Source organism: Maylandia zebra, linkage group LG22 (assembly GCF_041146795.1).
Source record: "Maylandia zebra isolate NMK-2024a linkage group LG22, Mzebra_GT3a, whole genome shotgun sequence".
In the NCBI taxonomy this organism is placed as follows: domain Eukaryota; kingdom Metazoa; phylum Chordata; class Actinopteri; order Cichliformes; family Cichlidae; genus Maylandia; species Maylandia zebra.
This window is the reverse complement of record NC_135187.1, coordinates 5,646,789-5,658,953: the sequence shown is the minus strand read 5'-3', so window position 1 is coordinate 5,658,953 and position 12,165 is coordinate 5,646,789. Positions and strand designations below refer to the sequence as shown.

At 39.4% G+C, this 12,165-nt stretch overlaps 2 long non-coding RNA genes across 2 annotated transcripts; one reads left to right on the top strand and one right to left on the bottom strand.

Moving 5' to 3' along the window:
* Positions 1-2,106: 2,106 nt before the first annotated feature.
* On the top strand, positions 2,107-3,494 carry LOC143414602 (uncharacterized). Its single transcript, XR_013095247.1, has 3 exons — positions 2,107-2,261; positions 2,938-3,026; positions 3,225-3,494. It is a non-coding gene; the product is annotated as an uncharacterized LOC143414602 (long non-coding RNA).
* A 407-nt stretch (positions 3,495-3,901) lies between these two features.
* Positions 3,902-6,535, bottom strand: LOC143414603 (uncharacterized). Its single transcript, XR_013095248.1, has 3 exons — positions 6,414-6,535; positions 5,167-5,261; positions 3,902-4,406 (listed from the first exon to the last, which is right to left on the bottom strand). It is a non-coding gene; the product is annotated as an uncharacterized LOC143414603 (long non-coding RNA).
* Between the last annotated feature and the right edge of the window lie 5,630 nt (positions 6,536-12,165).

Here is a 12,165-nt window from a genome sequence, read left to right as displayed (position 1 = left end):
ATCCTGTCACTTTGCTTTTTAATCAATGTATTAATTAATGTACAGTAACTGCTATATTAGCCTGGGTTAAAACTGGGATTAAGTGATTGTGTGAGCTATGAGCACTCCTCTTTCAACCCAAAATATTAGCACAAAAGAGTAAACCCTCTCTCAATACTGATTACTGTAAGCATTATGTGTTCTTGCACCCTCAAGTATGGCACACCATACATACTTAAGAAGTAGTTTCTCATTGTTGTAATTACTGAAACTTACTTAGCAGTTGCTATTGTTTTATTCTGTGTTTGTTGCCAATGTGTGTCTGCTCTTGTGGTATATGACGACCAAGCACTTTTTGATATCAAGTCGTCCCACAAAACTTGGATAAAGCATAATGTGGGTGATCAAACCTCAACCCCTCTACGATCACTGGTGTTTAAACCAGCACACTTGTTTACTTGCCTGCTGTCATCTAATCTTTCAGATGAAGGGGGAGATGTGTAGGTCTTCTGCTGAGAGCTAAATCTTACCTGAGATGTGGCTGTTGGTTTAATTCTTTCTGCTATTCAGGTGGATTTTTTTTCCCAACTCAACGATCACTGGGGCTTCAGTGGATCCATCTTGCCTTTCCTGCTCATCCGGGTTTACCTAACTTGCAGGTGGTTAAAACATGTTTAAAACCAGAGATTAGACAAATGTATAAATCAAGAATTAGAAGAGCAATAATAATAATAATAAGACTAAAACTCTTGGTTGTTTTGCGTGGATTATCTTCATGAAATTTAATTTAAAGTACTTACTCATCTAAGATGGACTTTATTTGTTTTGTTTTTATGTTTGTTTGTTTGTCTTGTTTTACTCTTTTGCTTCAAGGCCTGTAAATGAGCTGCTTCCTAAATTATCTTTTGTTAAAAGGGTTGACATAACACACATTTGCTTCAGCCAATACCTTTTTGATTAGCTTTATCTCGCGCTTTCTTGCTTTGTGCTAGATCTATATTCTGTATTCATTAAGATATTTGAATGCTTATCAAATGTATAAATTAAAAAAAAGTAAATAGAACAGACCAGGTGTTGCAATGTGAATTATGGGAACATTTGCCCATGCTTCATTAATTCTTCAATAAGCCAGGGCCAAGCCAGCTCCGATCAGCAAGAACCCTGTTATCATGGTTCCGAATAGGTAGATATCTTCAGCAGTCAGGCTCACCCGAGCCTGACTGTGATCAAATCCATAATTCCTCTTTTAGGTTTTAGAGAACAGACTGTGAGAGAGTGTTCCAGGGAAAAGTAAGTAAAAACACAAGACAAGGACATAAGAAGCTAAGCAGGGAAGATAAGGGCAGGAGAGGAGAAAAGTGCGACCACCTTCGCTGAGAGCCAAAAGAGTTCTGCCCAACTGTTAAGCTCAACTGTGTGGACTTGATTGGTCGGGTTGCTGTTCAAAATGCAGCAACTTGCCTTTTGTTGGGCAAGAAAGAGTGTTAAACCTATACTGGCCTCCAGTCCATTTCAGGATCTGACCTGCAGTTTGTGCATTGTGCTAGCTCTTCCTTTTTCTTTGAAGTGTTCAACCAAGGATCAATGGATTATAGAGTTTCTTTAATGGTGTAAGAGTTTTACATGAAAAAAAAAATCTCTTGAGGTGATGTGTGATATGGTGACCATTGTCAAATTTACCGAGGCAAATCTAATCATATAATTGAAGTGATCATTCTCAGCACAGGAAATGACATTGGTTTTCGAGCTAATTTTGTAATCTAAACTGCCTAATTATGGAATCAGAACGATGCCACCTTGAAACGAAACCAAAAAATGGATTGAAACCGAAAAAAAATATTGTAACTGAAATAAATGTACTGAAAAATCTTGTATTGAAACCGAAAAAAAAATTGATAGTGAAAAACAATTAATTGAAACTGTAATTTTTTTGTTTTCGCTTACAATTTTTTTTTGTTTTCGGTTTCAATCCACTTTTCGGTTTCAAACCATTTTTCAGTTTCACTCTGCTGGCACTGTTTTGGTGTACGGGGGCGCGCTGGGGGGCGGGGATTCCGACCCGCATGTATTTGCATACATTATAATGCTGACCAATGACTGGAGAAAACACTGACGACGCAGCTGCGGTCACGGACAAACTCGCACGTGTCTGTTCGGGAATGGCAGATGCCGAGAGGTCCAGCGTTTACATTACCGACTATTTCAAAGTGACAGCCTGAGGTGTTCTTCAGTAAATTGGACTACCGGACAGGAGGACCTGAGGCCCCACCGCATTATTTTTGGTAAGTTAAATGTGTTTGTAAGCTAATCCGTAATTTAGGTCCTTAGCTAGCTACCTAAGGACCTAGCTAGCTAAAATGAGCACTCCGCTGTCGGGGAAACATGTTTTGTAAAGTTCGTTTAGCTAACCCGTGCAGGTGAATGAATTTACCCTGACTAAAGAAATCAAGAGAAACGCACCGGGCTGCTCAGTGACTAACCACGGTTACTGTACTTTATTATGAGTATTATATTGTAAGAGCAACGGGCTGGACTCTGCTTCTGCTCCTGTGCAGAGCTGATTATTAAATATGTGCAAACAGCAGCATGTTTTCTGTCGCTTTCCACATGTGGAAGGACATTAACGCCAACTTTTAAATTCCCCTCATTAGTCAATAGCTACGGATTAAATAGCAAAGCCCGATACTTATGTACTGAAACCAACTACTTCCGCTTGTCAGCTTAACTTAAAATGTTACATTTTTCCCCTGATTATTATTATTATTATTATTTTTTTAAACTGAGTTTGTTACAAATATTCAGGTTAAAAAACTGTCCAAATTATTTTTAATGAATTATGTTCACAAAGTCACATGTTCAGTACTCTGTACAGCTTGCATTCTTTAGGACAAATAATTTGAAACGTTAATATTTCTTGTTCAATACTGAGCTGATAACATCTCTGTATGTTGTGACCAGGATGCAGCAGCAGACTGAACCTCGACTGAAACCTGCTCCATCATCTCATCTTTGCAGATGTCCATTTATAAAGCATCAACAACTCAAAGGTAAACATGATATTAGAAAATGTGTTAGTAAAGCCTTTAAAACAAATAAAAAAATAAACAGCTGTCGGCAGAACTGTAGGACTGAACAACTTCAGATCCCGAGTGTGTGAGGCCGGAGAAGGATCAGCTGTATTTCAGATTTGAGAGATAAACTTTATATTTCAGTTTGTGATGATTCTGTTCTGTTTGTGATTACAGGAGCCGTCCTCAGATTCAGACCTCAGCACCACCCAGTGACAGCAGACAGATCATCCTATATCTTCAATCTTTGTAGTAACTCCAAAATTAACTGAAGAAAATAGTACAAAGGTTAAAGTACCACATGTGCTGTCAGTGAAAGCTGCAGCTATTTTATTGATAAATTTAAAGACAAAAAGTCAAAAGGATTAATCACCCCTGTAACTGTGTCACTATACATCAGCATTAACAGTACCTCAGTTTGGTGTTTCAGAAAACTGCTGATCTCAGACCTGCACAACTTCCGTTTTAAACACTGAATGTACTCAGCTACATGAAGAGCACATGATGTTTTCTCTGACACAATTAAATAAAACCTGATTAAAAGTCAAAGGTTGTTACTTGTATTTGAACTAAAAACTTGTGATCTGGAATTCTTTCACTGTTTTTTGACAATAGTGTGTTATTTATCATAAAGTAATTCAGAGTCATTCATACCAGAGTAACCAGTGAGCACAACATATTTAACTTTCTACAGGACTTAAAGCTATTACTATAGCTTATAGCTATTACTTAACTGCACTACTGTATAGTTCTGTGTAAATAATCATTCTGTACAAATGATTTTTAATCCTACAACTGTTTATAACTTGCATAGTTCACATTTCTGTATAATTGTATATCTCAGATTTCTATAGTTTTTCATATTTATATCCTGTACATAGTTTATACTCACTACAGCCTGTACATACTTATAGTTATAGAATATTCACAACATACTTCATACCGTGTACATTGTAACATACCATAATAGACCCATTTCTGTAATATACTTACATATCTATACTATTGCTAATATATATTGTAATATATCTATATCATGGCTAAAGCACTTCTGGATGGATGCAAACTGCATTTCGTTGCCCTGTACCTGTGCATGTGCAATGACAACAAAGTTGAATTCTATTCTATTATATTATGTAAAAGTCCAGACCCTCTGAGGATTATCTGAGTACTTCTAACATTACACAAAGCAAAGGTCTCCATCAGTGTTCATGAAATGCTGGGTTTATCCTTCTTGTGAGGGAGCTGCTGGTGAAGATCACGAGCCCTGCTTGATCCTGGCGCTGAGTTTCAGTCTTCCTGGTGTTTCTGAAATGATGCCTCTCACTGTGGGTCAACAGAACTTCTGGCACAGGACAGCTGTAATGAAAGAAATTGAAGTTTTGGAAATGCCCTATATGTGAGAAGCAGATTTTGTATTTACTTTTCTTTTGCCAATCAAGATAACAAAGTATAATTTTCCATCCATCCATCCATCTTCAACCGCTTATCCGAGGCCGGGTCGCGGGGGCAGCAGCCTAAGCAAAGAGGCCCAGACCTCCCTCTCCCCAGCCACCTCCTCCAGCTTATCCGGGGGAATACCAAGACGTTCCCAGGCCAGCCGAGAGATATAATCTCTCCAGCATGTCCTGGGTCTTCCCCGGGGCCTCCTCCCGGTGGGACATGCCTGGAACACCTCACCCAGGAGGCGCCCAGGGGGCATCCTTGTCAGATGCCCGAACCACCTCAGCTGACTCCTTTCGATGTGGAGCAGCAGCTGCTCTACTCTGAGCCTCTCCCGGATGGCCGAACTTCTCACCCTATCTCTAAGGGAGAGGCCAGCCACCCTCCGGAGGAAGCTCATTTCCGCCGCTTGTATCCGCGATCTCGTTCTTTCGGTCACTACCCACAGCTCGTGGCCATAGGTGAGGGTAGGGACGTAGATCGACCGGTATATTGAGAGCTTCGCTTTTACACTCAGCTCCCTCTTCACCACGACGGACTGGTGCAGCGTCCGCATTACAGCAGCTGCAGCCCCAATCCCTCTGTCAATCTCCGGCTCCCTTCTCCCATCACTCGCGAACAAGACCCCGAGATACTTGAACTCCTCCAGTATAATTTTCACCATACAATTACTAACCTTGTCATCTCCTGCACTGTCTGTTTTGGGCTCTGGGCTCGTCCTTCCCAGCGCTCATGAGACTGCTTTGCTGCACTGTGGTATGAGGTGCTAACCTGTTGACAGTGTTGGGAAGGTTAATTTTAAAATGTATTCCACCAAAGATTATAGAAGTAATGTATTCTGAATACTTTACAACTACATGAATGTGCTATTGCTGTGTGATTTATTACTATTACTGAAGGCTACTTGCCATACCAACACCAACTAGATGTTAAAATCTTAATATAAATGAGTAACAGTAAGTGGACATTAGGTAAGGCTGCAGCGATCTCGTGTAGAAAACTATTCAGCGCGTATATAAAACAGGTCAGCGGCTCCGAACCGTAGTAAAGGGACCTCTGGCTAATACGTCCGGTTCGTGTCGGGCTCGAAACTAGCTTTACTTTGTTGTCTGGGTCAAGTTTGCTAGCGAGAGACAGAGAGGCGTTGAAAGGCTGCTTATTGTTTCGGAGGAAAACACGAACACAGTGTACAGTCGAGTCTTAACAGCTTACTTACAGCTGGGCTCGTCAGGCACTCTTTTTGGCTTTAGTGGTTATTAATATATTTACATGCTTCCAGCTCCCGTTTCTGCTCCGTGACAGCTGTACTTTTCCTTTTTCTCCCTCCTTGCTCACAGACACATAACGGGTATGGCAGTCCATTCTCCCTGCAGCACGGACTACACTGCCCATGAGGCTACATTGTTTAGGGCGATGCCTGTAACACTCTGCTATTGCCTTCATATTAAATCATTTTTGTATAATAATTTTTAGAGGCTCTTATGTTTTGTTTGGGTTTCCACCGGCGTGGAATTACCAAAAAATAGAGAGACCATAGCCTAACATATGAAACAGGTAAATACCGCCATGTAATCCATTTATTTCAACAAACTAACTGTATTCTCAATATCACCTATTGAACAGTAATTGTAACGGATACATTTACTCATATTTTGTATTTTAAATACGTAATGCCGGTATTATGTTACTGCCCAACACTGCCTGTTGAGATCCTGAGATCCGCTCCTAGAACACCGGCCTCCAACTCCTACAGAGACACGGGTGTCCCTAAATTTAGCAAATATTAGCTTCAGGCTAGCTTGCTACAACGAATAGGCTAATACCAGCATTTTACCACAACTTCACCAGATGTAGCTAAAAAAACTAAACTAATGTCCAGCCCAGTGGGACAGCAAGAAAAGATGACAAAAAATGATTACTTACTTGCGGTTTGGAGGTTCAAGCTGAAATTGAAGCAGCCATTGAAAGACGGGAAGAGAGAAAGATGGCAGCTTGGTCAGCACTAGTGGCCTCTATAATGTATGCAAATACATGCGGGCCGGAAACCCCGCCCCCCCAGCGCGCCCCCGGACGCCAAAACAGTGCCAGCAGAGTGAAACTGAATGGTTTGAAACCGAAAAATGGATTGAAACCGAAAACAAAAAAAATTGTAAGCGAAAACAAAAAAATTACAGTTTCAATTAATTGTTTTTCACTATCAATTTTTTTTTCGGTTTCAATACAAGATTTTTCAGTACATTTATTTCAGTTACAATATTTTTTTTCGGTTTCAATCCATTTTTCGGTTTCGTTTCAAGGTGGCATCGTTCTGATTCCATACCTAATGTGGTTGCAGACACTGAAAATCTGAAGCAACAGTATGAGACTATAAGACAATAGTCTGGCTCCTTTGGATGTGGATGAGTAGCAGCTCTACTCTGAGCCCCTTCCCGATGACCTAACACATCACCCTATCTCTAAGGGTGAGGACAGCCACCCTTCGCCAATTGTTTTCGGGATCTCATTCTTTCATGAGGGTAGGTGAGGGTAGGGACATAGATCAACTGGTAAATTGAGAGCTTTGCTTTTATGCTCAGCTCTCTCTTCATCACAACTGACTGGTACACTGTCCACATCGCTACAGTCTGTTTGTTGATGTCCCGCTCCCCTGTCCCAAGATACCTAACCATTTAAGTAGATCAATGCTTATATTGTAGTTTTTAGACTTAAAAAATATGCCCCACTTAAAAACGAAGTGCTGACTGAAGTGAGGGGGGGGGGGACATAAATCATGTCATTAAACATGATTTATTGCAGAAAACTACTGAAGTAAAAATGAACACAGGGAAGCGCTTATCTTCAGAGTCTTCCGGCCAAAACAACAAACAAAACACCCCCTTTAACTAAAAATCAAACCAAGAACTCTCTAGCCGAAAACAAAATACAGTGGCTGAGCTCCCTGTCGAGCCAAAAACAGGAGAAAATGATCAAAACAAAAATGGCAGAGAACCCCTACCTGCTTCCACTGTGATGAACTAATTACTAGTGATGGGACGTTCTGTATCGAGGCTTCGGAGCGTGTGTCGAGTAATGGAGGGGGCGTTTCCGCGAAGCGCGTATCGAGGCTTGCTTCATTTATGGGAGGAGCTGAAAATGATGACGTCCGAAGCCTCGCTGCCCGGCTGTACCACGTGACTGGTTCATGAAGTGGTTCGAACTTTGCGCGAGATATGACAGCGATATAAACCCCTCAGACTTCATTCAAAATGTGGGTGTTTGATGGAGAGTTGCGGTTAGAGAGAGTTTGGAGACCGTTTGGAGGTTTATGAGAGTGAGGAGAGAAAGTCAGGAGAGAATGGAGCCAGCTAAGAAGAGGAGGATGTCCTCCCCTGTGTGGGAACATTTTGATTTTATTCCTCCCAACAAGGTATGTAAATTTCTACAGAAGATGTATTTTCATGATACTGATGGTGCAATACAATTTATGTTGAGCTGTCTTGACTTTTGTACAAGGTGAAGTGTTTGCTATGTGCCAGGGAGCTGGGATATAACAACAACACCTCATCCATGCTTAGGCACTGCAGAGCTTTGCATGAGAATAAGAGGAACACCGATTGTGGAGCAAGACCAGGTGAGCCATCAAATGCAATGATAATATAGGATGCAGTAATGTTACTAAATGATATAACAATATTATACAACTGTTATAAGTTACGTGTGTGATATTTATATCTGTGCTTTGTCTTTCCTCAGGAGAACAATCTCAAATAGATGAAGACCTGGTCAGCATGGTGATTGAGGACTCCCAGCCATTTAGCATTGTGGAGGACAAAGGATTTAAAAGATTTGTTAAATCATTAAATCCTAGCTATGTTCTCCCCACTAAAAAGGTCATAAAAGCAGTGAAAATTTAGTTTTTACAGAATAAAATGTGAACAGGCAGGACTGAGGCTCAAAGCCTCAGTGTGTAGCTGTCCATACCTCAACGTTACAAAAGCACAACCACTGTCCACACCCCAACCACACCTCACCTCACAGTAAATGATCATTTCCATTTCAAGCATTTCCAAATAATCATTTCCCATACTGCCAGTATAAATATACACAGTATACTGCCATCACTACAATATACATGTTTTACACACTCCTTTTGTTGTTGACATTTACAGGCTGTGTGCAAAATGCCACACTCTTCAAATTCATGCCAGCTATTATTTTTACGTCCAGTAGGTGTCCTGCTAGAGCACATGAAGCTTCATGAAGCTTCGCGTTGGGGTGAACCAATTGGATGAAAAGCTTCAGTGCTTCATGGGGCTTCATCTGCCCATCACTACTAATTACCACTGTAAAGGCACATCTTTGCTCACAATAAAAGAAAGAAAGCCAAAGTTACACAGAGTTTAAATTCACACACACTAAAGTTTGCTGCCCAAACCACTGTAGCTCACAGCTCTGGCAAAATGGGGGAAGTGGCAGGGGCGTGGCAGTTTAGGATGGCAGACTATATGCCGTGGCTGACGAGCTGCAACACACCTCAGCTGTGGCTCATGAGGCAGACCTGTAACACAGGAAAGGAGAAAAAAACTCTCTCACAGAGGGAGAGCCACTAAAGGTCAGCGACCATAACAACATAACAGAAATGCCTTTTTAATTTAAAAAAATTTAATGATTAATAATTAATAATAATTGCTCTAATATGCTGAAGTTAAACACACCTCATATACCGAGAATGTAAACTAGACTTGCACCAGGAAACAAACCTTAACAATGGATTTAGCCCAACTTTGCTGTCACATTGCTTCTGCAGGTAAGATCATGATCCACAATCATTTTACTGGAGCAAATTATTTTTTAGTAAAGTATGCTAACTTTGACATGTATATAGGGATCTGATTCTGACTTTTAGAGCTCTTCATGGACACGCACCAGCTTACGTCACTGAACTTCTACAGCACTATGTCCCTAGCAGGTCCTCGAGGTCATGTGATCAGGGCCTACTTGTCATACAGCATACAAGGCTGGGAACTAAGGGACACAGATCTTTTTCCACTGTGGCCCCCAGACTGTGGAACTCTCTCCCACTGAGGTTAAGATCTGTGGGCTCAGTAGTCTCTTTCAAGAAACAACTAAAAACACATCTTTTTAGAATTACATTTCGTTAACTTTTTGTCTTTTTTTGTTTTATATCTTGTTATCTCTTTTTGAAGCACTTTGTGATCTTTTGTCTAGAAAGATGTATATAAAAAATATGTTACTTACTTTACTTACTTATGTTATCCCCACGAAACACTGGCAGTCTTAAATGGCATAAGCTGTAAGGAACTTGACAGATGTATTAATATTATTAGGAGAAAATCTTGGATCATTTTCTGATGGATGCATGCATCAGAAGATGCATCTTTATTTTCCAGGAAACGGGCAGGAACAGGTAACATATAGATAAATGCTTATATTGTTTTTTGGGACACAAAAGAAATGCCTTTTCAATAATAATAATAATAATAATAATAATAATAATAATAATAATAATAATAATAATAATATCAATTAAACCCTTGTTCAAGTATGCTGAGTGTCAGCTGAGGTTAAGCACACCTCATATACTGATAGTGTGAACTAAACTTGCACCGGGAAACAAACCTTAACAAACCTGTAAAACCACACAACTCTTCTCTCAGGTCTTCACTTCAACTCCATCTTTCTAAATATGACGATGAAGCTAATGCTGCTGCTCCTTAGCTGTCACATTGCTTCTGCAGGTAAGATCATGAACCAAAATCCTTTTACTGGAGCAAATTATTTTTTAGTAAAGTATGCTAACTTTGACATGTATATAGGGATTTAGCACAACTTTAAAAAAAAAAAAAAAACTCACTTGCACTCCGACATCAGAGCTAGTCAAACAGTTGTATAAATGATATTTATTCTGCACTCCTTGAAGGTTTAAATCACAATATCTACTGATGTAGCAAACATCCCAGCTACAATACATACATGCTGGGACTCACTCTGAACTTGTTACATTCGAGTTTGCGTGTCAGGTTCTTTGTGTTACAGTCAAAGAATTTGGCACATTGTATTGGACATAGGCAGGTATTGGCAAGCAGGCAAGTGAAGCACTTCATGCTTCAGTGGGTGAAAGCAGGAACAGATGCAACAATAGATAAGCGTTTAAACTAAGTACTGCCAGCCCTGAAGATTTTTTCAAATGTTAGAACAACAATAGTTAACATTAAAGATAAAGAAAAGATACCTTATTTTTATTGTGTCTTTTCTGCCATGGCGTCTTTTCTTAGTGCAACTAAGAAATGCATTCAAACATTCAAGCTCTAACAGAAATATAATCTGACCTCGAGCAGTGGTTTTACTTTTGCTTTATTTTATTGGGAGAGCCAAAACATTTTAGCTCTGATTTTCTGAAATAATTAGGATTAAAAAATTGGATAACACAAATGCATGTTTTATCAGAAAGTGATTAACAATTGAATTTGATTTGCACTACAACTCTTCTGCACTGTCCATTAGTGATGTAGTAGAAAAGGGTTGGTATGTCGTATAAAAAACATATATTTTAAACATGGTTTATTTACACTGCTAGACTCCTACACTCCCACAAGATTTAGGCAGAATGCTTTTAATACACGTGAAATAGTTTCCTGATACATATTTCTGTTAAACAGATGATTCTTCATCGTTCGCAGTTTAGCAAATCCAAAGACTCTGTCTCAAAAGTGTTTAGCAGAAGCTTTAGTGAAAATGTTAAAGAATATAGCAACATAGTTTTTTAAATGATGTAAAGTGCACTGTAAAAGCTAAGTAGTTCTCAGAACTAAAAAGAAATATGCAAACCTGTTGCTTCTAAAAAACTAAGTAAAGCTTACTTAAGTAGTAAAGGTTGTGTTCGTTAATAGTCTGAATAGCCCAGAGGAAGAAGCTGTTTGTGAGTCTGGGGGTGGTGGAGAGGTGGTGGGTGGGGTGCAAGGGGGTCACCTGTGATGGTCCTGGTTTCCATGAGACAGGAGAATCGGGCGATGGTCACCGGGGTGGAAAAAGTTAGGAAAAAGGAAGTTAGGAAAAAGGAAGCAAAGATGAACCTGGAATTTCCCCTAAACAGCCCTGGCATCTCGTTATCATGTCCATCAGCATTAAAGGGAAAAGCAAGAAAAAATACCAAGTAACTCTTGGCTATGATAATTCCTAATCTCTGCAGCTGCCACAGAACACCAAAGTACAAATATGCACACAAATATGTAATTCATGCTAACAGGAGGATTAAAAAATATTATCATGCTGTTACATTATTAATTTTTATAAAATTGATATTAAAAGAAAAGAAATAAAGAAAAGAAATAAAGAAAAAGAAATATGCAAACTCATTGCCTCTAAAAAAAAACTCATTATGAGTATATAAATTTGGAACTATTGGAACTAAGGAACTATTTTTAGTAGTACTTTATTTTTAGTAGAATATTTATTCTACGTTTGTCATGTTCCTGGGTATGTTGACCCAGCGTTTTAGGTTTAGTTTATTTGGATGTTGTTCATGTTTAAGTTCATTAGATTAGCGAAGTTCATTTGGTTATTAGACTCCTTGTGTTTTCTTCCCCTGTATTTAAGTTTCCCCTCACCCTTTGTGTTTTATGCTGCATGTCTTATGTTATCAAGTTTGTTTTGTCATGTCTGCATCTCATGTTTC